The 27896-nt window shown below is 32.1% G+C and overlaps 1 long non-coding RNA gene and 1 pseudogene across 2 annotated transcripts in view; one reads left to right on the forward strand and one right to left on the reverse strand.

Annotated features, from left to right (window-relative positions):
* LOC141557518 (calcium/calmodulin-dependent protein kinase type II delta chain-like) overlaps nucleotides 1-2451 on the forward strand; it is a 54542-nt pseudogene extending 52091 nt beyond the window's left edge.
* LOC141553844 (uncharacterized) overlaps nucleotides 1-27896 on the reverse strand; it is a 127086-nt gene that overhangs the window by 71936 nt on the left and 27254 nt on the right. The window contains exon 3 of one of the 2 annotated variants that reach the window (XR_012485683.1): nucleotides 8218-8279. The exons of the other annotated variant lie outside the window; for it this stretch is intronic. This is a non-coding gene — a long non-coding RNA (uncharacterized LOC141553844). Of the gene's footprint in view, nucleotides 1-8217; nucleotides 8280-27896 lie in introns of those variants that run through there. 2 annotated transcript variants of the gene reach the window in all.

Raw genomic sequence — 27896 nt, forward strand, 5'->3', positions numbered from 1 at the left:
GCTTTGATTTCAAGGAAGATCAAAAATCTCAATCTGTGAGTTTACTTTGTAGTGGGTTCAAAATCCCTCTTCATTTATCAAAACCTACTCTATTTCACTTCATCCCCATCATTCTCATCATAATCATCATCATGTTCTTGTGTTCTTGTGGCACATATGCTCTCATAGTTCATATTTAAAACAACAAACAAAAAATAACCAAAAAAATGTGCTCTATTAAATTATAAGGTCCTTGAGGAAAGAATTGTTTTTCTTTTCCTGATTTGAATCTTTATCATGCAACACAGTACCTGTCACATAGTAGGAACTTAATGATTATTTTAATATATTGGACATTTTTAATCTCTCTAATAATATGTTTGCTTAAACCACACACACACAAAAATGTATTCTTGTGTGTTTTTCTTGTCACCTGAATTTCTATTTCCAAATATTTACTTAATTTTAGTCTTTTCATCAAAAAAATAATAATCTTAACAATCCTCCATTTCAAAAAAGTTTCTTTTCCTCCCCTCTGACAGGGGGATTTTGTAGAAGTATGCTAAGTTCTAAAAGGTTTTATAAAGGTTTAAATCTTGCATTTTGGTGTATAATATTCAGAGCTTCTCTAAGCTTTAATATTAAGGATGGTAAATATTATTAAGGCTTGTTATTGTTATTGTTATTGTGGTTCCTTGGTACTCAAACTCCTTTTTGACTGTTTGAAGTAGTTTTTATTTAACCTGGAAGAATTAGATTTCATCTCACTTTTCTTGGAGTTTTCTTTAGATATTTACTTTTGGAAGTGATGAAATATATATCATTTCTCTTATTTTATCAGTTCTAGTCAATCAAATTGAGATTTTCCTTTAATGTGACAAATATGCTACTTTTTCAAATAACAATTTTGGGCAGTTTGAGAATTCTAAGATTATTTCTCATGAACTAATTTTCTATAGCCATTTTTATTTTTAATTTGTTTTCTATTTTTTTCTATTTTGATTTTAAAAATTATATATATATATATATACATATTTGTTTTAATTTCTTACATAAGTAAATCATTGTTTTCTGTCTAGTTCTTTCTAATTTTCAAGGTATTTTGTTCTTGAATGAGGGTTTCAAGTTTCTGTTTTAAGTTATTAGTTTTCTTTGAATTTCTCTACTCCCTAGATTTTTTATTCTGTATCTTCTGTTTCATTGCCTCCAAATACTCCTGTACTCTCTGTGATTAGAGATTTTTTTTTCCTATTAAGTCTTTCTGAATATGTTATCTGGTATTATCTGGTGACTATTTTCTTTGATATTTGCCAGCTAAGCATCTTCCATACCAACATATTTCTTCATCAGGCTTGGAGTATTCCCTGGCTTGTTTTAGGAGATAAAAAGAGATGTAACTGGATCATGTTCCTTAAATGAAGTTATGTGGTAGGGGGACAACTGGATCCTGACTATAATCAACCAGACTAAGTCAATCTTTCTCTTAACATTTATTTTTTTCTCAATTTCATGTAAAAAGAACTTTACCCCTTTTTTTAAATTTAGACTTCCAAATTCTCTCACATCTTCTCCTCCCCTTGCCTGAAATTTTAAATATTTGGATATATAAGCACTCATGCAAAACAAATTCCTATACTAGTCATGGGGTGAAAAAAAAAGACAAAAAGGAAAGAAAATAGAGTGGAAAAGAGTAATATTCTATCTTCATTCTTCTTTAAGTGCTTGGTACAATTCAAGTATGAATTCATCTGACCCTGGGGATTTTTTTCATAGGGAGTTCATTGATGAGTTCCATTTCTATTACTTAAAATGGAATTATTTAAGTGTCCTATTTCCTTTTGTATTAATTTGGTAATTTAAAAATATGAATCTGATGAAGATAAACACAAACATTATCAGCAGATCAAGACTGGAGCTTATGCTTTCCATCCCCTGAGTGGGATACTGTCACTCCTGAAGCCAAAAATTTTATCAGCCAAGCCTTAGCCATCAACCTTGAAAAAAGGATCAAAGCTCATGAGGCACTGAACAATCCCTGGGTCTGCCAGTGCTTAATCATGGACACAATGATGCATAGGCAACAGATTGATGAGTGTCTTAAGAAATTCAATGCCAGGAGAAAGCTCAAGGGAACAATCTTTATTACCATACCATATCAACAAGGAAACTTCTCAGCACCTACTAAATAAGAAGGCAGATATAATCAAGAAATCATCAAAGAGAACTAAAACCACCAAACAGGATGAAGACACCAAAGTACACAAGTAAGAAATCATCAAGATAACAGAGCAGCTGATTGAGGCCATCAATAATGGGAACTTTGAAGTTTATGCAAAAATGTATGACCCAGTCCCTGACCTCATCTGAACCTGAAACTCTTGCCAATTTTGCAGAAGAGATGGACTGCCACTCAGATTCTACTTTGAGAATTTGGTCTCAAGAACAGCAAACCCATACAAACCACCATACTGAATCAATCCCCATGTACATATTATTGGTGAGAATGTTGCATGCATTGCCTATGTCTGTCTCATGCAATGTATTGATAGAGAGGGCTACCCTAGCACCAGCCAGTTACAGGTAATGGCCAGTTACAGAATATCCATTTTCACTGTTCATGTATACCTGTGTCCCTACTGCAGTATCAATACATTCTTTTTTGGGTTTATCTTGAAGGAGACAATGATTAGGGTAAAGCAGTCACTCATGCCCACTCTGTCAACACATTCTTGTCTGCCTCATCTCCCTCTTTCTTGGTGTATGTATCTGCAGAAAACAAGATCAAATGTAATTTCTTTTTAAAACAAACAAATATACACCTTAGTATCTGGCACTACAACAACAAAAAGCAACCAAGGAAATGAGGAGGGAAATACCACAATACCAAAACAAAAAACAAGAGAAAAAAAAAAAAAAAAAAAAAGTCCTGATGTTTGTGGCTTTTCAAAATCAATCAACTGCTCCTCCTACCCATAGCTTTATATGTGTGCCTGTCTGTCTGCTCATTGGCTTCTTGCATAATCAGATTTGCAATGAAAATGGTCTCCTTCTGTTGACCTCCATGTTGAATGGTGTTTGTTAGACTGGAAAAACAAATAAAAAATGACTTCCTTGTACACACACACACACACACACACACACACACACACACACACACACAAATCCATTTTGTTTTGATGGTCAGATTTAATAAATTGGCCATAAAATTTGGCAATATGATTCCTAATATTTGCTTGAATTTCCATTTTGTTGCTAAATTTACCAGTAATTTGATTTCCTTTCTTTTGTTAGCCAAATTAGCAAATAGTTTATCTATTGTATTGGGCTTTCTATAAAACCAATTCTGAAGTTTATTTCTTAGTTGAATGGTTATCTTACTTTAAATTTTAGTAATCTATCCTTTGACTTATAGGAGTCCCAATTTGCTGTTTTATTGGAGGGTTTAATTTCTTTTTTTTTTTTCCTATTTTTTAACATTTCCAGCCCAATTCTTTAATTTGTTCTTTCTCTTATTTATTTAAGCATTTAGAGATATATTTTCTTTGGGTACTTCTTTGGCTGAATCTCAAAAATTTTGGTCTATTGGTCCATTGCTGTTCTCTTCAATGAAATTGTGTTTGTTGTTGTTGTTGTTGTTGTTGTTGTTGTTGTTGTTGTTGTTTTGTTTTTTTATGATTTTCTCTTTTGTCCACTTATTTTTTGGGATTGGACTAAAATTTTAATCTATTTTCCCACCATTTTTGCAATACATTTTTTTTTGCATTATGATTTAAAAATAAAGCATTAACATTTTTGCTTTCCTGCCTTTGACTGTGCGTTCTTTATTTTATAACACAAAGTCAGTTTCTGTATTGGCACCATATACCATTGAGATAAATTTACATATTTTTTCTACTTCCATTCATTTCCTTCTCTCTGTCCCACCACAGCTCTATCAGTTTTAATTTTTCTAAAATTCTGTTCACCTCTTTAGCTTTTACCTTGTTTATTTTTTGGTTAGACTTACCTAGTTCTGAGATGAAAAATTTAAGAAATTACCCTCCCATCAATATCCTTTACTGTCAATTTCCTCTTACAGCAAATTTAACTTCTTTAAAATTTTGAATGTTATACTATTTAGAGATGCCTATCTTGTTTTTGATTATTATGATACCTTTTTTTCTTTGCTATCCCTTTTAATTTGATCAATTTTTGTTTGGTTTATCTGATTGTAATTGCTACCTAGGTTTTTTCTTTCTTTTTTTTTTTTTCTTTTTTCTTTTAATCTGAAGCAAATAGACTCTGCTTCAACCCCTTTCCCTAATTCTTGATTTTTCATTTTATGTTAAAGTTGGACTCTGCTCCTGGAATGAACGAAGAACTATCCTAAACTTCAAGTTCTTCATGTTGCTGTGTTCAGTGGTAATTTTGAGAACCATATATTTTTAGTTCTTCAAGAGTGCTATGACTAAGGAGAGGTGTGATCACTGCTCTTCTGGCTTATGTTCTACTCTGTGAACTACTACAGATACTCTTTTCTACTGTGGACCTGTGACTAGGATTGCTGTTGGCTTGCAGCATCATATTTTACTTGAGCATTATTCCCTTTGTACTGCATTTTCTCCCTTACTATTAATAAACTCCATCAACATTAGATGAAAATATAATTTCTGTGCACCTTTAAAGCCCTTTTCTACCTGGACTTAATTTACAATCCCAAATTATTGCACATTATTATGCTACCAATTCTTCCCACTCTTGTTCAACCTTCCTCAAGAAATTATTACTACTCACCCCAAAAAACCTTTACTCCCATTCTAGCTATTCTCTTTCTCTCCCTCTCTGTGCCTCTCTCTGTCTCTCTCTCTGTTTATCTCTGTCTCTGTCCCACTCTTTCTCCTTTTCTCTTTCTCTCTACATCTCTCCTTCCTTTTTATCTGTTTTTTTCTATCTCTGTCTTTCTTTTTCTCTCCCTCTCTCCATTTATATACATACATAAACAAATGTTTACATATATTTATACATTCTATCTCCGCAAATAGAATGTTAGTTTTTATAGGGGAGAAGATAACTTTTTCTCTTGTCCTTTTGTATGTTTGTAACATGTTTCATATTCCTGAAGTAAATGTTTATATTGAGGAATTAATATGGAGGAGTACTTAAGAGTTTCTTTAGGACTTGAAAATAGCTGAAGGAACAACTTCTAACTCGAGATTATTGATAATGTTCCCAGTGAATAAAGAGTGGAGGTGGGAAGGCTTTCATATTTGCTTTTGTATATATCTGAAGTAAATATATCTTTTTTAAAAAATCCATTTATGTTAAATTGTTAAAGAGAGCTGAGCAGTAATTATTGGCCCCCTAACAATGAGGGGGGCAAAGCTGCTGGAGAAGAGCCAATGTTAATTGAGAAAAAACCCTTCACATAAATAACTTTAGTGTTCTGAAGAGTAATATAGCAAGAAATCCTGACACTGAGAGAGAGAGCCAGGACACAATCACTACACAAAGACAGCAGTCAAATGGTTCATGGTCCCTAGGAATTTATGCTGTAATAGGGAAACTAGATAAGAGATAAGAATGCAGAAGATAGTTTTAAAATGTGGCAGAACATGGCAGAAAGAACCAAAATGATCAAAAATATGAGATGCTAAAAAAAAATTCATTTTTTTCTCTATGCTTCAGATTTCTCATCTATTAAGTGATATAATTTGGATGAATATTTCTAATATTCCCCCTAGTTCTAAATCTTCCTTTTTATTATTCTCAGGGAATCATATATAACAATTAAAGAATGATAAGCTAGACTCAGATTGTGAAGAGCTTTAAATTCCAAACTTCCAAAGCCTAGTCTTTTCACTTAGAATCTCCCAGGTGTATCTCAAGTAATTAAAAAAAAAAAAATGTGTGTGGAAAGGTCTCCTTCACCATTTGTTAGCATAATTAAAGAAATATAAATAGCATTCAATGCCTCATTTATATTTTATGCTTTGTTTGGTTTTGTTTTTGCTCACTTGGTTTACTTTGCTTTAATAATCTTTAGAATATACTGGTCTGCAAATATTATTTTGATTTTCAAATAAAAAAAAAAATAGGCAATGTTGTGACCCTGGATATTTTAGAATCAACCAGAGTTAGGATAAGCAAAAGTTTTTATTCTTGGTCTTTTGGGCTCACCATCAAAGGATTAAATCTAGGAATCTCCACACTTCCTTCCTCTCTCTCCACCACCAAAAGATCAAATCCTCCTTCTCCTACTCCACCTGAAGATCTCTCCTCCCTTCTCTCACCACACCCACAGATTGATTGAGTAGAGTAGGGTCATCTTCCAAACATTAATAGAGAATTGCCCAATTGGTAATTAGCCTCAAGTGCTAGGTTAAGTGCATCTGCTCAGTTCTAGCCCTTTACAAGGCAAGATGAAGCCACCTCTTTCTAAAGAATCCTAGAGCAGGGAGGTTCCTAAAGGCAAATCTGTTAATTATACTCACTCATTTTACAGTTGTTGACAATGAATTCTAGGAAAGATAATAAGATCATGAGCTTAAAGATAGGGGCTCTCTAGCCATCAATGATTCTTTATAAATAAGGAACCTGAGGCTCCTAGTGATAAATTGAACAAATTCTCGATTTGGAATCTAAAACCCTTATAACCTGGCCCCTTCTTTCCTTTCTAACTTTGTTTTGCTTATGTCCACATACTCTGCACAGATGCACAATTTCCTTAAAAAAGACACCCTAAATCCCATTTCTGAACCTTTGCAATTATTGTTCCCCATGACTACAATGTACCAACTCCTCATCTTAATTTCTTAGGTTGCCTGTTCTTCATCAGATTCAGCTGAAATTATATTCTGTCCATGAGGGTTTTCCTGGCTATCTTGGCTACAGCCTGCCCTTTCATATCAATTTACTCTGTATTGTTCAGAGTTCCTTTGTTCTTTATTTTCAAAATGTTCTCTCAATCATTAGAAGGTATGCATCTCATGGAAAAAGACTGCTTTTATTTTTCTTTATTTATCCCATACATAGCACAGTGCCTGCACATAAGTTCATGATAATTACAGAATTACAGAATTAATAACATTACTAAGATGTTAATGAAGCACAACAGCTTAGTTATACTTTATTTTCACCCCATGACTACTCTTTTTTTTTTTAATAATACTAGTTTTTTTGACTATTCTAAATGAGATTTTTATCAGAAATATAGCATAATGACTGGCACACAGTAGTTACTCAATAAATCAATGTTCCCTCTTCTTTCATTTCTCTTTAATGTTTGTCCTTTCTTATTTGTAAGAATTATAAAACTTGCCTTTATTGACCATTGTGATCAACGGGATATTACATTTTAATTGTCTAGAACCTGTAGTGTAACAGGACTCAACATCACAACACTTTATAATTGGGATAATAAAAAAAAAATGAGAAAGTATATCTAGGTGGCACAGATAAAGTGCTGGCCCTGGAGTCTGGAAGAACTGAGTTCAAATGAAATCATGGGTCCTTAACATTTACTACCTCTGTGACCCTGGACAAGTTGGTTAAATTAGATTGCCTCATCAAAAATAAATAAAATAAAATTATTTTAACATAAATTTTAGCATAATTAAAAGAAATCTATGGTTGTCCAATCATAATCTAATCCATTTTCTCCTTGATTAATCCTAGCCTCAATTCATTGACCATCTGTAAAATGGTGTACTTGAATCTAAGGCACTTGCCTACCTCCTTCACTTCTCCTCCTTAAAGACCAAGGACTTTGACTGATCATGATTCTGACTGATCCTGAGGCCCTTCAGAGAGCTACCCCAGACACTATAATTATTGTCATTAATATCATAGTGTATTTTTTTTTGTAATTGATTGGCTTGTTTTATTGCATATTTATTAATTAGTTTTTATTCCCCCCCTTTTTTTTTGTTATTAAACCTTTTCACATGGTTCACAGCCCTACAAATTTTAGAAGCTACTTTCTTTTCAATAAGTCATGAAACTTTGCAGTTTCCAAAGAATAATGATGATGATGATGATTATTATTATTATTATTTTTTTTAAGATTGCTTCAAGAAAAATAATTGGGTGTCTCCACATTCTGCTTCTTTCAGGAGAAACTGGTCCTTGATGATGGAGTTGCCATCAGAAATTCTTTTTTTTCTTCTTTAGTGTATCTCATTTGAAAAAAAAAAAAAAAAAAGATTTGTGTTTTTGTAGACCATGTAGAATTCTGCATTGAAGAATTTTTCAAAATACCAGTGAAAAGGCTATTTAAATTTCCCTTAAAATAGGAAACATCTTATGTTTTGGGCTGATGACATCTAAAAGAAATGGATAAATGGGTTTAATGAAGTCTGTTTTTATTTGGATGATTTACTTTTATAATAGGGCTAGAAAAGAAATTTGAGATTATCTCTTTCATTCCCCTTGTTTTCCAGAAGAGGCAATACATGATCAGAAAGGTTGAATGACATGCTTTAAGTCACATAGTTAGAAAATATCAGAGGTGGAAATCAATCTCTGATCTTTTTGATTTCACAAATACAACTCCTTCCATTCTATCACTATTCTATCACATTCTAAGACTGTGAAGTTATATATATAGATAATGATAATGATTTACACCTAGTTTTTTTTTTTTTTTTTTTTTTTTTTTTTTGTTGTTGTTGTTTGTTTGTTTGTTTGTTTTTCATATCATATTCCAGGACTCTGGTCCTGGAATTTCTTGGATTTCTTCCCAAAAGATAATGCTGCATCAAAAAAGTATATAGTGAATTATGACAAAACAAATTGTCTTTTTCAATATAATGGTAAAAATAATGAATATGAAAACTGGCCACTATCCCCTTTGGTATGATGAAGAGATCTAGAGGCTGTCCTTTGTAGTTAGGAGCATAAAGTAACAATATTCAATTCTCACATTTACTAATTGACTTATCTCAGGGATAATATTTCACTTTTTATTTGAAAGAATGGGGTCTGACTATAAGACTAATCTCTAAACTAGCTCAAAAAGCAGATCCTATAATCCTATGTTAATTACATAGTAATTTAAAGCATAGAAGTGTTACACATTTTTTAGTTAATTAAAGTCTTACAAGAAATCTATGAATTCCTTAAAACACACATTAACATTCCAAGAAGGAGAATATAGATTCTCAGAGGGATTAAACAATTGGACAAATTAAAACAGTTATATTTGAATCCAGGTCTTTCTAACTTCAAATCAAGCATTCTAATCATGTCTTCCCCAACGCAAATTACTACCTACTTATTTATTTGTGAATTTATATTTTGCTTTAATACTCAGTGGTCACAGGTAGCAAAGGCATTTGTAACCATTATAAAAAGGAACGTTCAAATATATACAGTTGCTCAGAAAAGTAGGAGAGTTGATCTAATGTTTTTCAAGGAAACATTCTATCTATAGGGGAAAAAACTTAAAGAAGTTTATCACTTACACTAATTTGACAAAATTGACATTAATACTGTCATTTAGATTAAAACTGGATGACAGACTATAAATGATGTCCTGAAATATGACAAATAAAAGGTGAAAATATTACCTAACACTAATATGAAATAAGATTATAATAGGTGAAAATATTTGTATACACACACACATATATATTTTTGTTTTCAGAAATACTATTCCTTCCATTCTATTTTGATGAGTCAATTGAATGTGAAGCTATGTACAGATAATGATAACCATTTGCACTTAGATTTTTCAGATTCCAAGACCTGATTTCTTCCCAAAAGATAATGATACATCAAATAATTATATAGTGAATTAGGACAAAAAATAGATTGTTTAATATAATGGTAAGAATAATGAATGTTCATATTATGTGTACATTGTATATGTGTGTGTATGTGTAATACAACACACATGCATCAAGAAACTAACGTAAATTGGATTTGCTATCAAAAAATCACCATCAGTACAGTTGTTACACACAAATGACTCATCGTGAATTAGACAAAATTTATCCAAGGAATGAACTAATCATATTTGTCAGCATGACTCCTATAAAAACTAAAGGCACTGATAGGTCCCCATTTAGTTCTCACAATAATGAATACAATCTCTCATATTTAATTCAAATTCTTTAATTTAGCAAATATTTGTCACTCAATAAAGATACAATTTTTTGTTGTTGTTGTTGTTTTGATTCGTTTTTTTCCAGACCACCTTGTGAATGCTTGCCCTGTGAGTTCTTCATAAAATAATCGTTTTGGCAAGCATACATTTGGCATTCAAACAATGTGACTAGCCCAAGTGAATTGTGCTCTCTGCAGCAGAGTTGGAACACTTGGCAGTTTCGTTCCAGAAAGGAATCTGTGACTAGTATCTTATCTTGCCATGTGACCTTCAGAATAATTCTAATATAATTCAGACAGTAAAGAATTGACCTCAGAGTCAGAGAGACCTGAAATCAAGGACTGCCTCTGACATATAAGGATTCTGTGACCCTCACTAAGTTACTTTACCTCTCAATAACTCTTAGAGATGTTCTAAGATTATAGATTATAGAGAAAATTGCAATACCATCTACACTGGCATAATGCTTGTATTTTCTAGTGATTAAACAACAAAATCTCAGGTCCAAATCCTATCTCCCACGTGTAATTTGCTTTGCTGGCACTGGGGACACAAAAAAAGAAAAAAAAAATTAATTCCATCTTCATTATATCTTCATTCTGACTGGATATGATATGTGTGAAATGAGTACAAGTAAAGGAATACAACATAATTTCAAGAAAGAAAATGGGTTTATATTTAGAAGATCAAGCAAGGATCTTAAACAGGAGAAGGTTTTTTAGAATGTTTTGAAAGACTAGAGAAGCTTTAGAAATTCCTTCATGATATCCAATATGGCGTTTTTCTTTAGTGGATAAAACACAGGGCCTGGAGTTCAGAAAATCTAAGTTTAAATGCAATCTCAGCTATATTCTAGTTATGTGAACTTTGACAAGCTACTTAGCCACTATTTCTCTCTTTTTTTTTTCTCATCTGTGAAATAGGGATTTGTAATAGCATTTACTTCCCAGTGACATTATGAGAATCAAATAATTATAAAATACTTAACAAAGTCCTTGATATAATGTAAGAAATAAATAAATATTAGCTATTATCAGTATAATCATCATTACCTATTGATAATTAAATTATGCCACTGAAATTCAAGTAGACTAAAAAAAAAAGAAGAAACAAATTCCAATTGTCTATAACAACATTGGGTGGTAGGAAGAGATGAATGAAAAGGAAAGGGAAAGAACAGGAAGAAACTCCTTTAAAATAATTCATACATTTTAAAGAAGAAAAAGTCATAAAGCATTTGTGAACATAATAAAGCTGGGCTCAGAAAGGCCTTGAAAGGGTAACATACCTGAAGGTGCTTTTCCATCTCTTTACCAACAAAATAAATCTCATTACTAAATAATGATATAGCCAAATCTCATAGTAATAAGTCCTTGAATTAAGAACAAAAGTCGATAAGGATAGAAGTAGTTACAAGAGTTATTGTGGAGCTTTCTACTCTAGGTGATAGGAGAATCATGATCTTATCAATGACAATATTGTTAAAAGAAGTAGGCCATATTGTGGGGAAGCATAAGTTGAATTTGAGGTGATAGTAAGAATTGGGATATTGATAAAGGACAAGTAGTTGTAAGGTGGGAGTGAAAATTAGAATAATGTTAAACTATTTGGTTAGTGGTCTCTGTACAAATGATGATTGAGACCTTCTCTAAACTGCCCAAGGATAACCTGGAAAGCAATGAGAGGAGGTTTGAGAAGAGTGCCAGAGAAGATCTGTAACCTAAAAGAATATATAGAAAGTTGGAAAACTAAACAGAAGTCAGTGTCATGGTATGCTAGGGATGAAATAATGTGAAGAAAGACAGAATGACTCATAGTAAAGAATAAATATGGAGAAGTCAAAGAAAATGAAACCCTAAAAGGACATTTCCATAATGATATCCTTAATGACTTTGAAAAGGGGAATAGCAAATGGAAAGTGGGGGCAGTCATCGTAATACAAGGAAGTAAGGAAGAAGTGGACCATTTAATAATGGTAGTTGGACATTGTGTGATGATCACTTATCTAAGAAAATTCCAAAATCATGATGGAAAATGATGCTATAATTTAGAGAAGAAACTATGTAGTCTGAATGCAGATCAAAGCCTATTTTCATGTTTTTTTTTTTTACTTCTTGTGAATATTTTTCTTTTTTGTTCTGATTGTTCTTTCATGACGTGACTAATGTGAAAATATGTTTAATATGATTGTATATGTATAATCTATACCAGAATCCTTGTCATCTTGAGGAGGGTAAAAGGGAAAGATGGAATAAGAAAAAAAATGGAACTCAAAGATTTTTAAAATTGAACCTTGGAAATTAAAAAAATAAAATTAAAACAAAAAATATTGTTAGTACCTCTTGCAGGCAACTCACTAGTGTCTTGGGAATAAGTATCAGACAAAATTCAAAACTAGGTGTTCCTGATTGTCAGATCTCTTCCCTTGGTGCCAATATTAAAAACAGGAAGAAAATGAACCAGAATAAAAGGGAAAGAATTTCCCAAAGATTCTACAAATGGAAAGGCAGAAAACAAAAAGGACTAGGGAAAAGTAAGATCAAGCCTGAATGAGAGGAGTGAGAGGAGATAATAAAGAACTCTGGTTTGGATAGAAATTAAAGTTGAATCACAATGATTAATAAGGAAAGGGATTAATGAGGCTTTAATGAGCAGATGATTATGGAACAAAGAAAGTATAAGTTTAATGAGGTGATTAAAAGAAATAATGGATGAGAAAAGGAGTGGTCAATAGTAAATGGCAGTTAGATACATTTTTTGTTTGTTTGTTTGTTTGTTTTTTCCTTTCCTTTTTGGTATCATTAGTCCTACATCCCCACTTCCATAACCCTAAATAGAAATCTTCCCATTTAATAAATATAATAGGACAAAACCAAATTGGATCAAGTATGAAAATATTTCAAGCTATTTAAATCATGATTCTTTTGATCAAAGGTGCTACACAGCATTTATCATCAAGATTCATGTCATGATTAGTTATTGACTTGATCAATATTATGAAATATTTTATGAGATAAACACATATTCATCTCATAAATGCATCATCTATTCCAAATCTTGGATATCAGGTCTTTAGTAAATACATTTTTTGGGAGATGGAAAAATAGTAAAATAATATTATTATTCTAACAGATTTCCCATGAAAACTCATCTGTCTTGGTCACTTCTCTGTAATAACTATGCTATATTCTGTCAAGGTTAGGTGGGGGAGTAGAGGTGTGTCAAATTGAATCACTATCTATGTGGATTTATGATCATAAATTTGCTATTTATATAGCTAGTTATTAAGGATCATTTTTTAAAACATTTTTTATCATAGGAAATGGTGCAACATAATTTGAATTGTGTTTTCTTGGACTTATTTCAATAAACATAATAGAAAAGAATATATAAAGTGAATTTGAAACTATAATTATACTTTAATTATTTTTGAATATTCTGAAATAAAAGCTCAAAAAAGATGTTTTAAAAAAGGAGTTGATGTTGAATTGATATATTGTGGAAATTAACTGCCAATCTACTCTATTCTTCTGACAATCAATAATTAAAAGTTAAAGTGTAATTTCATTTAAAAAAGAAAGCTTTTGGAAGTTATACTAATTAAGTTGCTCCTTAAATTTGTCAAGCATATTAAAGACAAGGGTCAAAAATTTGTGGTCACTATAATTACTGTACCAGCAATTCCTTTTGTAAGGCAGTCTCCTCTCTCTTCCTTTTCTTAAATAGATTATAATTATTCTTGTCAATTTTATGTCCATCACTGTGTTGGATGCAGGAATTTACCATTGGACTATTATTTTGCAAATGACAATTCCATGTTAAAACTGTATGATGTTATATAACAGAAACAAAACTTTTCCCAAGCCCCAAGTTTTGTATGAAATATTTCTATCATCCATTACTTGGATTTTTTTTTCTTGGCCAGATTGGCTGTTCAATAGATTATGACTGTTGTTCGCTTAGTTATTTTCAATTGTCCAGTTTTTCATGCCACCATTTGGAATTTTTGTTTATTTTAGGAAAGATGCTGGAATTTCCTTCTTAAGCTTATTTTAAAGGTGAGAAAACTGAGGAAAATAGGTTTAAGTGACTGCTACACAGCTAGTTACACAACTAGTAATTATCTGTAGCTATATTTGAAAATCAGGTATCTGAGGCTGAATTTTAACTTAGAGTCAGAGCTCTATCCACTGTGCAACCTTATTGCTCCAAAAGTTGTTCTAGTTGAAAAAACTAGGCGGTGCAAGTCAGAACCTACAGATGTTTAGTCAATATATTCTAGTTCTATTAAAGAATGATTGATTCAAATATTTGGCATTCTCTGACTTGAATCCCAAGACTACTGGATATATATGAATCAATCATTTATCAATCTGTTTGGTGTCAAAGTGAAAAAGACATGACTATTTTACCATGAACATGAATGTTTTACAATGTGGTTTCTTGACAAATACTAATATAGAGGAAGTAAAAATGGATTAGAAATGCACACGTCAAAGCCCTATAATTCCCTCAACATTCAAAGAGAGAAAATCAGGATCAGAAAAAAAATTGAGCTCAACAGAGAATGGGGAAGGACTCTTTCTTCAATTGTACTTGAAATACTCCTACAAATCTTCTCAGAAGTTTCATGTCACAGTTTAAGGTATGGCCCTAAACAACTCATTGAAAGTAACTGAAATGTTGGTTGTATAAAGGTAAAAGTAACTTAGAATATTCTACCTGGGATGTTTGCTAAAGGTAAACATGAGATTAAAGTGAGCATTGGATTTATTCTCTGTAACTACAGACATTATAATCAAGAACAACAGATAGGAGTTAGAATCATAAGGGAAATTAGCATAGAGAGTCTTTGAAAATAAAAATAATTTTATGTGTCTGTATCATTATCAACTCATATATTGTATGATATTTAGGTAATTTAATAAATACTTTATTGATCTTATCTTCTTATGAAAAAATATTTACTGTAAGCACAAATTATGCCATGTATTTTGATGGATAACCATAGAGTTCATTTCCCTGTCAAGTTTTTCTGTTCATCTATCTATAAAACAGAGCATAATATGGAAGACAAAGGAAGTATCTAGAAGTGTGAACAGACTGCATCACATAAATAAACAATTGTAAAAGGAGATAGAATAATCATATGAAACAATCAAGGGGTAAGCAATGAACAGACCAAGTGGCCCACTTCTGTTTCTGAATGTTATGAGAAAGTGAGGAAGTTCTGAGAACATTCAATAAATGAGAAGAAAAGGACAAAAAAAAATAGGACTTAATAGAAAAGGATGAAAGGATTATGGTCTGAGTAACTACAATGGATAATAAAATTGAGGTCTAAAATACTGTCAAATTTCAAGGTAAATAAAAAACATCTTCATTTAAATTTGAGAAAAAATAACATGATCAGATTTATGGAGAAGGAATTTTAATAATATTCTTTAGGAAACTGAGATCCTACCTAAAAGTATAGAGCAGTGGTCCTCAACATTTTTAAATAGGGGGCCAGTTCACTGTTCCTCAGACTGTTGGAGGGCCGGACTATAGTAAAAACAAAATTTTACACTCTGTCTCTGCCCCTCAGCCCATTTACTATAACCCAGAGGGCTGCATAAATGTCCTCAGGGGGCCGCATCTGGCCGGCAGGCTGTAGTTTGAGAATCGCTGGTATATACACTTAATATGAGTTAAACAAAGACCATAAATAAAATCAAGTCTTGTCATGCAAATTTCATTTTCCTTTCTACTTTAGGAAAGGAATAAACTTTTATACATTACCTATTTCTTGCCAGGTATGCTACTATTAATAAATGCCTCTTACTCTACAGAGATATCCGTTGGTAGGTCTTGGTCCCCGATATCAGGAATCACAGAACTTGGATGAACCTTGAAAATAACTTGAATGGTATTTGACTTGGACCTAGAGATATGAGTTTATATTCTGATTCAGATACTTATCAGTTGAGTGATCCGGGAGAGGACAGTTTTCCTCATTATGCCTTATCTATATAATGAGAAGGCTAGACTCGGTGATCTCTCTGATTCTTGCTGCTTCTAAAATTGTGACCCTATGACCCTTGATGGGGAGGGAAACTAGTTTAATTCTCCTATGTTATAGATCAGAAAACTTAGGCAAAGAGAAGTGCCATTACTCAGCCAAGATAACACAGTGAATTGGGATCATTTAAGCACTTTCCAAGACACTGCAGTGGATGTGAGATTAGTCAATTAAATAACAGGATTTTGTAAGAATCTATTATGTGATATATATACTGTGCAAGGCTCCAAAACAAACAAATAAATAAATAAACAAACAAACAAACAAACAAATAAATAAATAAACCATGGATAATTCTCTACTCTTAGAGAGTTTAAATTCTATTGAAGATAGAAGATATTTTATATTTATAAAATAAGAGAACATTCAACTATTCTCTGTAGCAATCTGAAACTATGCAATTTAAGTCACAAAGTAGAGTATATTCTTCACTGCAGAGATCCCAGGATAAAATAAATATTTCAAGAAGTTTGAAGACAGAAAGAAAAGTACTACAAAATAATCATACAATTTTTCAAGGGTAGTCAAAGAAAACAACAATAACAATAAACAGAAACCAAATTTCTTAGAAAATAGATTAACATATTTGATATTTCCTTGTAATTGAATATAATTATGCTTAAGGAGGGAGGAAAATTCAGAAAAAATGGAAAATCTTGCATCAACAGTTACAAAGCAAGAAAGTAGAATCAAAGAGACAGTTTGCATTTTGATTAAAAGAATATTAATGAAAATAATACTGAAACACCTAAACTCAGAGTTAACATAAAGGAAAACGGTGATAGTTATATGCATATAATATTAGACAAACTGTCAGACTGGGTCACAGTATCATTTTGCAATTTTTTTTCATTCATTATAAGTAATGAGGAATGAGGTATATTAGGATGCAATTAGGCTGTCAAAAATAAGTTATCAACAAAACTTCATTATAAAGCAAAATCAAAATTATGCTAACATACTTATTTGAGTTACAGAAGAGACTTTTAAAATTCACTGTATCCTAATTATCTGTTTTACAGAATGTTTCTGTGTCCAAAGTTACAGTAATCTCAGTTCCCAATTTATCTTTCCAAAGTCGAGAGGTTTATAAGTTAGGCAATAAGTTTTCTATTGTAATGAAAAAGTTGCAAGACTTTTATTTTCCTCAAAGAACTCTCTCCATATGTAGATATGTGTTTATTTACATATGCATGTATATACATATGCAATATATGTATAAATATATATACACAAACATATAAAAATAATATGATCATACAAAGCAAATTTAATACATAATATAAATAAATAATGCAATATAAGGTAATGCAAAAGCAAATAATGCCGAAAGGCACTTGAGACCACATCGATTGCCCTTGCAGATCTGTTACAAAGGTCAAATTATCAAGCACTGTTTTTTTTCTCTTATTCAGGAGTTGGGTTCACTGAATGTCTATAAATGCATAAACTGCAAGATTATTTTTAATTCTTCATTATAAGAACAGATCAGGAGGCAATATCAAGAGTGATATATATACATATATATATATATATATATATATATATATATATGTATGTATGTATATATCAATGGAACCAACTATTTTTTAAATTTTATTTTAAAAATTGTTCTTCTCTGATGAAATGAAAACAATCATAAAACAATTTGCTTGTTTGCCCTTTTAAAATATTAATGCCACTGTCTGGCTCTATAGGTGGTATTTGCAAAGACAGAGAGCTTTGTGTTGAGAAAGAGAATGTGGTTGAAGATTCTATGCAGTTTGACAGGTCAAATCAGCAGGTTATTAAATAACCAGCCTCCTTTCATGAGAGGTGAGCTAGGGTATTCTCTCTGAGCTTCCCGGAGACACTAGGAAAGAATTCACTTTTATCTGCCTTAAGAACTACAGCCCTGGCATAAGAAGAGAGCCAGTTGCTTTGTCTGGTACTACCTTCAGCTGAGTCTGGGCTGCCCTTATTAATTTATTAGTCATTAAATGGTGATGGCCTATTTATAAAGTGAATGCTTTTTTTTTTAACTTACAGAAGTAGAATATAACATTAATGAATCTATTAGGAACATAGGCACAATAACTAAAGACATGAAAGATTTTTATACTTAAAAAAAATCAAAGAATCAAACAATCACTGCTTCATTGGGATATACACATAAATAGGTTAATGTAAGCAGGTTTTTTTCAACTTGAATAGTGTTTTCTTTATTTAAAAGTTAGAATAAAAATATACAGGAAAAATTGAGGGCATTTAGCTCAGAAAGTCTCTTGGGTACAGATATAAGGTATAACCTCCAAGGACTCTAACAGAGTGTGAGGGAGAGCAGGTAGGGAAAATTATAAATGGGAAGTAACTGGCTCTCCAAGTTCCCTCTTTACTTTGTACCCTTTAAAATAAATTAAAACAAACACACTTAGGAAACAGGACCTTTGGAGAGGAATAGGTAGCTGACATGAGACATGAATAAGAGATGCTGAACTCTGGGGAATGTTCAGGACAGTAATGGCTATCATGGTTGATAAGGAATAAAATGAATTCCCCATTGATGAATTACAGTAATGACATCCCTGGCTTTCCTCTTCAGGGTCAGTCACCAGGTGGGGTTTCTTCTCATTGGCCCATGGGACACCTACCCATCACTGGTGCCAACAGATTCAAGAGCTAAAAGAAGGGTACAAGAAGGGAGAGTATGTCAGTTTCCCAAACCAACAGTTCCTTTCCATTAACACTCCTAAAAAGAAAAACGATAAATAAATAAATACTGAAATAAATGGAAAGCATGTTCCAAATATAGAATTACTAAGAATTTACTCCAAAACAGAAGATACTTCCATTTAGGTTTCAGAATGTGATTAATTTACTTCTTTTAACATATCCTTGACATGTTACTTTCAAAATATTTGATATCGCCTGAAACCTATATCTAGTTTATCTTTTATTAATGTCTAAGAAAGCTTTAGTTACCAAAACTCTAGCCCTCATTTTACCCACAATGCCCAAAGGATATTCTTTTTGTCTTTTCATGTAACTAACATTTTTGACCTTGGGAACATCATTAAATATTGCTGCTGCCACTGTATAAAGAAAAGCTAGTACTCGATTCTGCTGTATAATGGACAAGGAAGCCAGGAGTTCAGTTCGGGGGACTCCATCTGTAACTGTAACCCACTAGGGAAATGTCCATACTCAGCCAAGTGGCAGATTAAATCACAAGCTGCTTTTCAGCCAGTATGCCCAGATTTATCTCTACATAGCCCTTATGATTCTGAGTCCTTCACAGCACAGTTTAAAGACAATTTTAAGTGAAGAATTTGGTAAATATTTATTAAATGTAGAGTGAGTGTCGGGTACTTTAATAAGTAGGTTAAATGTATAAAGTATGAGGGATACAAAACATTGCCATGCATCATGAGGTCATAGTTAAAAAAAGATAGAAAATTTGTACAAACCAGCTAAATAAAAGATATATAGGCTATACATAAATGTATGAATGCACACATATATGTATATATGTATGTAAATGTGTGTATGTGTGCATGCATGGATACATGATATATATGTTTGTGTGTATGTATATATGTATATGTATGTATATGTACATATATATATATATATATATATATATATATATATATATATATATATATATATATGCATAATAAAGGAAGGGACCTAAAATTCAGAAAGACCAGAAAATGTTTCTTGTAGAATGTAAGAGTTTGAATGGAAATTAAAGGAAGTTGTGGAAGGAGGCACTTCAAGCATGGAGGATAGCCAGAGAAAATATAAGTCCTGGAAAATGGAGTTTCTTGTTCTTAGAACTAAGATACAAATGACACTGCATCAAAAAAGAATTTGCCAAGGATTAGGGTGTCATAAGACTAGAAAGATATGGGGGAGGGATGTGATAAGTTATGAAGGGATTTGAATGGCAGAGGATATTCAGTGGAGTTTGGTGAATGTATTCATGCTTCTCAGAATTACTTTAGTGACTGAATGGAGAATGAAATGGATTGAGAAGAAACTAAGAGATTCAGAGCCACTAGCAATCTATTGCAATCGTACTTCCATGAATAATAGGAGGAAAGAAGTGGTGTCTAGATTTTGAAAAGTGAAGTTTACAGGCTATGATAATAGATTAGGTATTGTGGGTGAGGATGAAAAATGGTGAAAAACCAAAGATAATATCTAATTTTCCAGCATGAGGGACTGGGAGGATGATGTTTCTATCTTCAGGAAAAGGTAATTAAGAGGCTGGGAGGGTTTGGGGAAAATTTCGTTTTAGGCATGTTGATTTTTATGATGACTACTGGATTTCCAATTTGAGACATTTGAAAGTCAATGGGAGTTTGGCAAAGATTTTAAAAATGAATAGGTATATTTGACCATAGGTGATTATTAAATTCATAAGAGCTAATGAGATAATAATATGGGGGGGAAAGAGAGACCAGGACAGGATACCAATGGTTAGAAGTCTGACTTGGATGATGCTTTAATAAAGGAAACTGAGGACAGGAAAAAGGACAAAAGAATTAGGAGAAAGTGATACTCTGAAAACCTAGCCTCAGGGAGAAGAAGGTGTTCAACTGGGTTAAAGGCTGCGGAAAGGTCAAGAAGAATGAGGATTGTAAAAAAGACCCTTGAATTTGATAATCTTGGGTAACTTTGCAGAGGACAGCTTTAGGGAAATGATGAAGTCAAAAGCAGGTGATCAGAAGATAATTAATTAGTGAATGAGAAGAGAGGAAATGGAAACACTTTCTAATTTAGATGACCTTATAAAGGCATTTAGCCACAAAGGCTATATAGGATGATAATATGGATGTAAGGATCAAGTACATTTTCTTTTTTTTTTTAATTATGTGAGAAATGTGGCTATGTTTATAACAGTACAAAAGGATTTTCTATACAAGGAGAAATTAAAAATACTTGAAACAGTGGGAGCGAGTTATTAGATGATATACTGCACAGTCTGGAGACAGGAAGACATGAATTTAAATCTGGCTTAAATCCAAATACTTACTAGTTCTGTGATACTTGCCAAATTACTTAACCTCTGTCTACCTTAATTTCTTCATTTGTAAAATAGAGGTGAAAATAGATTCAAATTGCAATAGGGTCAAAAGATAATATTTGCAAAGTAAACTTAGTAAGGGTCTGGCACATAGTAGATTCTATATAAATACTTTCCCCTTGCTTCTTAATGTTTTTCTTTATTTCTTTATTCCTCTAATGCTCCAAGAAAATAAATAATTAAATGGATTGTCTGTTACCTTGGGTATATTAAAATGACAAGAAAAAATTTTGGGATGCCTTGTAATTTGGATCATGCCCACATTAGAATATATGTAAGTCTTTGTATTCCTGGGGATTGCACACAGAAGAGACTAAATAAATTATCTATTCTATTTTTAATTGAATTGAATTGGTTCATATTGTATAATAACAAATTTATTTTATGGCTTGCTGCTTCTTATACACAACATTTCATTTCTTTCCTCTGATATTTTGTATAACCTCTTCATGTTTGGAATTACCCCTTTCATTGCTTCCATCTTGTAGAATTTCATGAGTCAGCTAAATAGCTAGTTTGCATATGAAATTTCTAAAAGTGTTCCTAACAAACATAATTTTGTATTTACCTTAGAAAAACTTTGCATTCAATTATTTGTGTACTTGTAGCTTTTTAAAATCAGAGAAACAATTGGAGACCAGATTTTTCCAATTTTGTATTCCTAAAATCAAACACAGTGCCTGGAATATGATAAATAAATAAATGCTTGGTCAATAGAATTGTGATGAAATGAGACATCCACATTTAGAGAAAAAACTGAAGACCGAATGTAGATCATAACATAGTATTTTCATCTTTGTTGTTGTTTGTTTGTTTCCTTTTTTTTCCCCTTTCTCATGTTTTCCCCTTTTGATCTCATTTTCTTGCACAGCATGATAGATGTGGAAATATGTTTAGAAGAATTGCACATGTTTCAATTGTATTTGATCACTTGCTTTATAAGGAAAGGGGATGGGAAGAAAAAAACTTTGGAACAGAAGTTTTTGCAAAAGTGGGTGTTAGAAACTATCTTGGCATGTATTTTGAAAAATAAAAGGCTATTACTATTAAAAATTAAAAAAATAATTTCTTGGAAAAATGAAGAATGAATTTATTTCATTAGTAAAAAAATCAATATTTTTTTCTTCAATGAAATGTGGCATTTAATCCAAGTTTTCAAAATAACTAACTACTATCATATTCTGCTCTACTCTGTTCAGCCACAATTGATATTACTCTATATTTAGATATACATATACACATATACATATATATGCATATGTTCATATATACATGTATTTATATTTATTATATATCTCATCTCCTCTTGGAATGAGCTATATACAGTGGGTTTCATGAATTTTTTTCCCGTTAGTATTTTTTTGGGGTGTTATAAGGCATTAATATAGGCTTCTCCTTAGCCTAGAGCAAACCAGAATTAATATTAACTGCCATCTATTTTTCTCAGTATTATGGCATCACATATATCAAGAATTAAGTACTAAATGCACCCAGTCAGAAAGGAGCAAATAATGACTAATTAAGTTGAGGATTGATTTCTTTATATATTATCACATTCACAAATGATATTGAATTTAACTCCTTAGTTCCAATAAGATATTGGAGGACAGTAAATTGTAATGCTATGGAAGAATCACTGAAATTATTGGAATTGAATAACTCCTCATAATCATCATGATCTATTACTTGCTGAATGTTGCATGCAATTACAACATAGAATTATTGTCAAAGCCAGTCAAAGACCTCACTGATGAAGCAAAAAAGAACAAACTCAGAGTTGGTTAGCTATCTTTTATTCTGGAAGAAAACAAAAATGACATCACTATGTTAAAGTCAAGTTGGTATATCTGAGTATAGTGATCAGATCAATATAAGCTTGGAATGATCTGCCACAGATCAGACACAAATAGTCCTTATGAACATTAGAAGTAGATTATCTAACTTTGCACATCTCAGGTTACTTCTGAGTTACTGCAATCCTGCTTTGATCAGAGAGCACAGTGCCTTCTCTGATGAGGGCACACCATGCTGGATATCCTATACCAGCGTCTCCCATTTATACAATCAATTTTAAAGTTCTGAGAGAGAGTTTGAGAGTGTTCATGTATTGCTTTCTCTGGCCGCCATGTGAGTACTTGCCCTCTGTGAGTGCTCCACCAAAGATTCTTTTTGGCAACTTTACATTTGGCATTCAAACAATGTGGCCATCCCAACAGAGTTGCAATTTTTGCTGTAGAGTTGGAACACTTGGCAATTTAACTCAAAAAAGGACCTGAATGTCTGGTATCTTATCTTGCCAGGTCATCTTCAGAATCTTACTAAGACAATTCAAATGGAAGAAATTCAGTTTCCTGGGATGGTTCTATAGATTTTTTAGGTTTCATATGCATGAAATAATTAGAACAGCATAATGGCTCTATAGACCTTCAGTTTGGTGATTAACCTAATGCTTTTCCCATACTTTCTTTTGAAGCCTTCCAAATACTGAACTAGCTCTGGCAATGTGTGTGCCAATGTAATTATCAATGTGGATGTCCCTGGGAAATATACTGCCAAACTAAGTGAACATATCAACACCATTTAAAACTTCACAATTTGCTATAATTAATAGCTCCACATATAGATGGTGTGGTAGAATACCTGTATTTTCTTAGTATTAATTGTTAGCATCCATGCTTTGTTGTATCTTAACTGTTGTGCAATGAGTGCACAATCATCTGCAAATAACCCTCCCCCACAAAAAAAAAAAAAATCATGCACTAATATTCCTTCAACTTTAGTTTTTGCTTATAATTTTCTTTATTTTTTTTTATTTCCTATAGGTTTTGATGTTTGTTTGTTTTTCCATTTATTCGATATTTTATTTTTCTCAGTTACTTGTAAAACAAGTTTTTTAACATTTATTTTTTAAAACTTTGAGATTTAGATTCTCTCCTTCATTCCCCACCTACCCACTGAGAAGGGACATATAAAATTAGGCAAAGTATTTCCATTAAAGTCATGTTACAACAACAACAACAAACAAACAAACAAACAAAAAACCCAAAAAAACAAAAACAAACAAAAAATTCCATATATCCACCCTCAAAAAAAATCATGAAGAAAATAAAGGAAAAAAAAAAAGTATGCTTCAATCTGCTCAAACACATGTGTGTAGCATTCATCTTTGCATGTGTGTAGCATTTTTCATCATAAGTATTTCAGAGTAGTCTTGGATCGTATTGGTAAGAATAGCAAAATCATTGGGACAGTTGGATGGCTTACTGGATATAGCACCAGCCCTGAAATCATTGGATTATAGTTTTAGAGCCAGCAGAATACTTGTTGTTGTTGTTTATTGGTTTCAGTCTGAGCCAACTGTTTGTGATTCAATTTGGGGTTTTCTTACCAAAAATACTAGAATGATTTTATTTCCTCCAGCTCATTTTACAGAAGGGACTGAGGTAAATAGGATTAAGTGACTTATACAGAGTTACACAGCTAGTGATTATCTGGGTATAGATTTGAACTCAGGAAGATGTCTTCCTGACTCAATCCCTCTATCTAGTGCAGTGTCTTCTTGTCACTCTAAGAGGGACCTGAGACGACAGTCAGTCAAAACTCTTCATTTTATAGAGGTGGAAACTGAAGCCTATGGTGGTGAAGGAACATGTCTAGATTCCCAGAGGTAGTACTTATCAGAAGCCAAACTTTTCCTGGATTTTCTTTATTTCAAGTACAACCCTATATCATTCTATTACCTACTTGATGCCAATAAACATTTCCTAATGAAGCTATTGCTAATATGGGTTAGAATATTAGCCACTAGACTAGATGGTTGCCCAAATTCAAAACCAAATTGAATACTAACCTTTTTCATTATTTCTCTTTCATGGAAAATTAACATGAAATCTGTAAGGGTTGATATAGACACTCTCATTTTTTCCAGAATGTAAAATTGTGTAGCAAATAAATATCTTCTATTCCTCCGCTTAACTATGTTAGATAAGATGTAGGACATATCTCCACAATGATAAACTTAGATTTTATCAGAACATACTCAGATAACCTAGACCTAGATGAAATTTGGGATAGATAATTTGCTCTATCCACTTAATTTTACAGATGAAGAAATTGTAGCTCAGCTAGGAAAGAATCCAAATTCAAACATATGATAAGTGGTAAAGTCAAAATTTGAGTTCAGGTCTTTTGATCCAATGTTCTTTACACTAACTGTAAAAGTACTTGATTTGAAACTGTCTCTGATTCAAAATGTATGGGCATTTTTGTCCATTTATTTGCATAATTCCAAATTGCTTTCCAAAATGATAACTACATTTGACAGCTCAATCAATAATATATTAGCATAGTCATTACTCTATGAACCCTCCAATACCATTACTATTTCATTCATTTGCCTGTTTTCAGGGAATGAAATTAAATCATATAATTGCTTTGGTTTTCATTTCGCTTATTTCTAGTGATTTTGGACATTCTTTTATGTGATTGTGAATACTTTGAATTTTTCTTTGATGATTTATTGGGTAGAGTATGTGTATATGTGTGTGTGTGTGTGTGTGTGTGTGTGTGTGTGTGTGTGTGTATCTTGGATATCAAATCCAAATCCATCCTCTTATTGGAGATTTTCTATTTTGTTGTTGTTGTTGTTGTTGTTATTGTTTTGTTTTCTTTCCATTCAATTACCTCTCTTCTTATCATAAACTTGCTAATTTTGGAATGTACAGAAATTTTTCAGTTTCATATAATCATATGTAACTAATTTAGATCTTTAAAAATTTTCCTTGTACCTTGTTTGATTAAAAATGTCAGTAAGAGTTATGTTATCTGCTTTTCCTCTTTTAAATATACTCTTTAATATTAAGGTCAGCTATCCATTTGGAATGCTTTCTGGAATATGTCAAAAAAGGTGTTGATCTATGTCTAATTCCTTTCCAAATTTTCCAGGAGGATTATTTTTTTAAGTAATTTTTCTCCCTACATAATTTGTGTTTTCATCTTTATAAAACACAGGGTTACTGTGTATGTGTGTGTGTGTGTGTGTGTGTGTGTGTGTGTAATTCTTTCTTGTTTAGTCTGTTTCATTGATCTATCTCTATTTTTTTGACCAAAACCAGTTGGTTGTGATGAGCATCTTCTGATTTGTAATACAGTTTGAAGTCTAGGAGTAGTATTCCTTCTTACTCCACTTCTTTTCAGAAATTTTCACAGAAAAGGGCTCATCTTCTGTATTTTTGTCCATGTAACCAGTTGTTGATATTTGTCAACTGTATTTCAGTATGACTTGTTTTCCTTGTATTATGTATTTTATTTGATACATTTAAAAACATTATTCTAGGAAGAAGTCCATAGGCTTCACTAGACTGACAAAAGGATCCATGATATATTGTTAAGGTTCCTTCTTTAAATCACTATCTTCTATATTGGGAAAAAAAGGGAGCTTGAAGTTATACATGCATAATGTCTTTTCCTTAATAGCTTCTAGCTGGAAATATATAGCATTGATTAACACAACAACAACAACATAGATGATAAATTAAAGTCTCTTCTGCAATGCATTGTGACTCTGAGGGCCATAATGAAAGTCTGAATTTGATAGTAATATGGACTAATATGATCACCTCTTATTTTCTATCCAAGTGTCTAGTGTCTGTCTATGTCCGATCATCTTACCTTTTGCTATGAAAATAGTTGCCTTGATATTTCACCTAGCTCATACCTCTCCTGCTCAAAATGTTTTTACTGTTTCTCATTATCTCAAGAATAAACTTTTTATCTCTTCAGGCCTCCAATTCAAGCTCCAGCAATTTTTGATTCCAGCCATGATTTCTGAGTGTTGGATTCCACATGAACTTTTTCTTTTAGTCAAACTGGCCTTTTTCCAGACCATATCTGTCATTTTAATGTAGGAGGCTCTATGCATTTCTCTATTTATGTTGTTACATATTTTAAACTTTTTTTCCACTATTATATGGCTTAGTCTTTTCTCTCTCCTTGTATAGAGGGAGGTGTGCATTATCTGATACTCGTGGTTTGGCAGCATGACATAATGAATAAACATCAGAAAATTATGGATCTAAATCTCACAGTCATTTATTATGGGTATGGCCTTGAGGTTTATTAAACTTCTTCAACTTCATTTTTTTTCATCTGAAAAATGAGGATGATAGGATGCTGAGTTATATTGGAACATGTTACACTCAGACTTAGGAAATCTGTGTTCAAACCTTGGCTTTGCTAGTTCTTACCTGTATGACCTAAATTTAAGTCATTTAAAAATCTCAGAGACTCAGTTTCTCCATTTGTAAATAAGAGAATTGAGATACATTGCATCTACACTTTCAGTTCAAAATCTTATAATATATGGCATGTATGTCACTGAATTGTTATGAAGACCAAATTAGGTACTGGTTGTGAGCATATTTTAAACTTTAAAGCACAATAAAAATAAGAGTTTACTATACCATTTCACACATGATGACAAAAACAAAGAAAGTCTAAAAAACTTGTCTTAGAATAATCCAAGTGGCAATAGACACTGAGTTTTCTATGCAATTGAATCTAAATTATTTTTGTCAAGATGCAAGATATTTATATCTATAACTATTTATCTAGTTAGTTATCTGTCTAGATAGATATCTAATCATTGCTACAATTGGTACTAACCAAGAACTAATTACTGTTTTGTATCCAATTCAATTTTG

Source organism: Sminthopsis crassicaudata, chromosome 2 (assembly GCF_048593235.1).
Source record: "Sminthopsis crassicaudata isolate SCR6 chromosome 2, ASM4859323v1, whole genome shotgun sequence".
Taxonomy (NCBI): domain Eukaryota; kingdom Metazoa; phylum Chordata; class Mammalia; order Dasyuromorphia; family Dasyuridae; genus Sminthopsis; species Sminthopsis crassicaudata.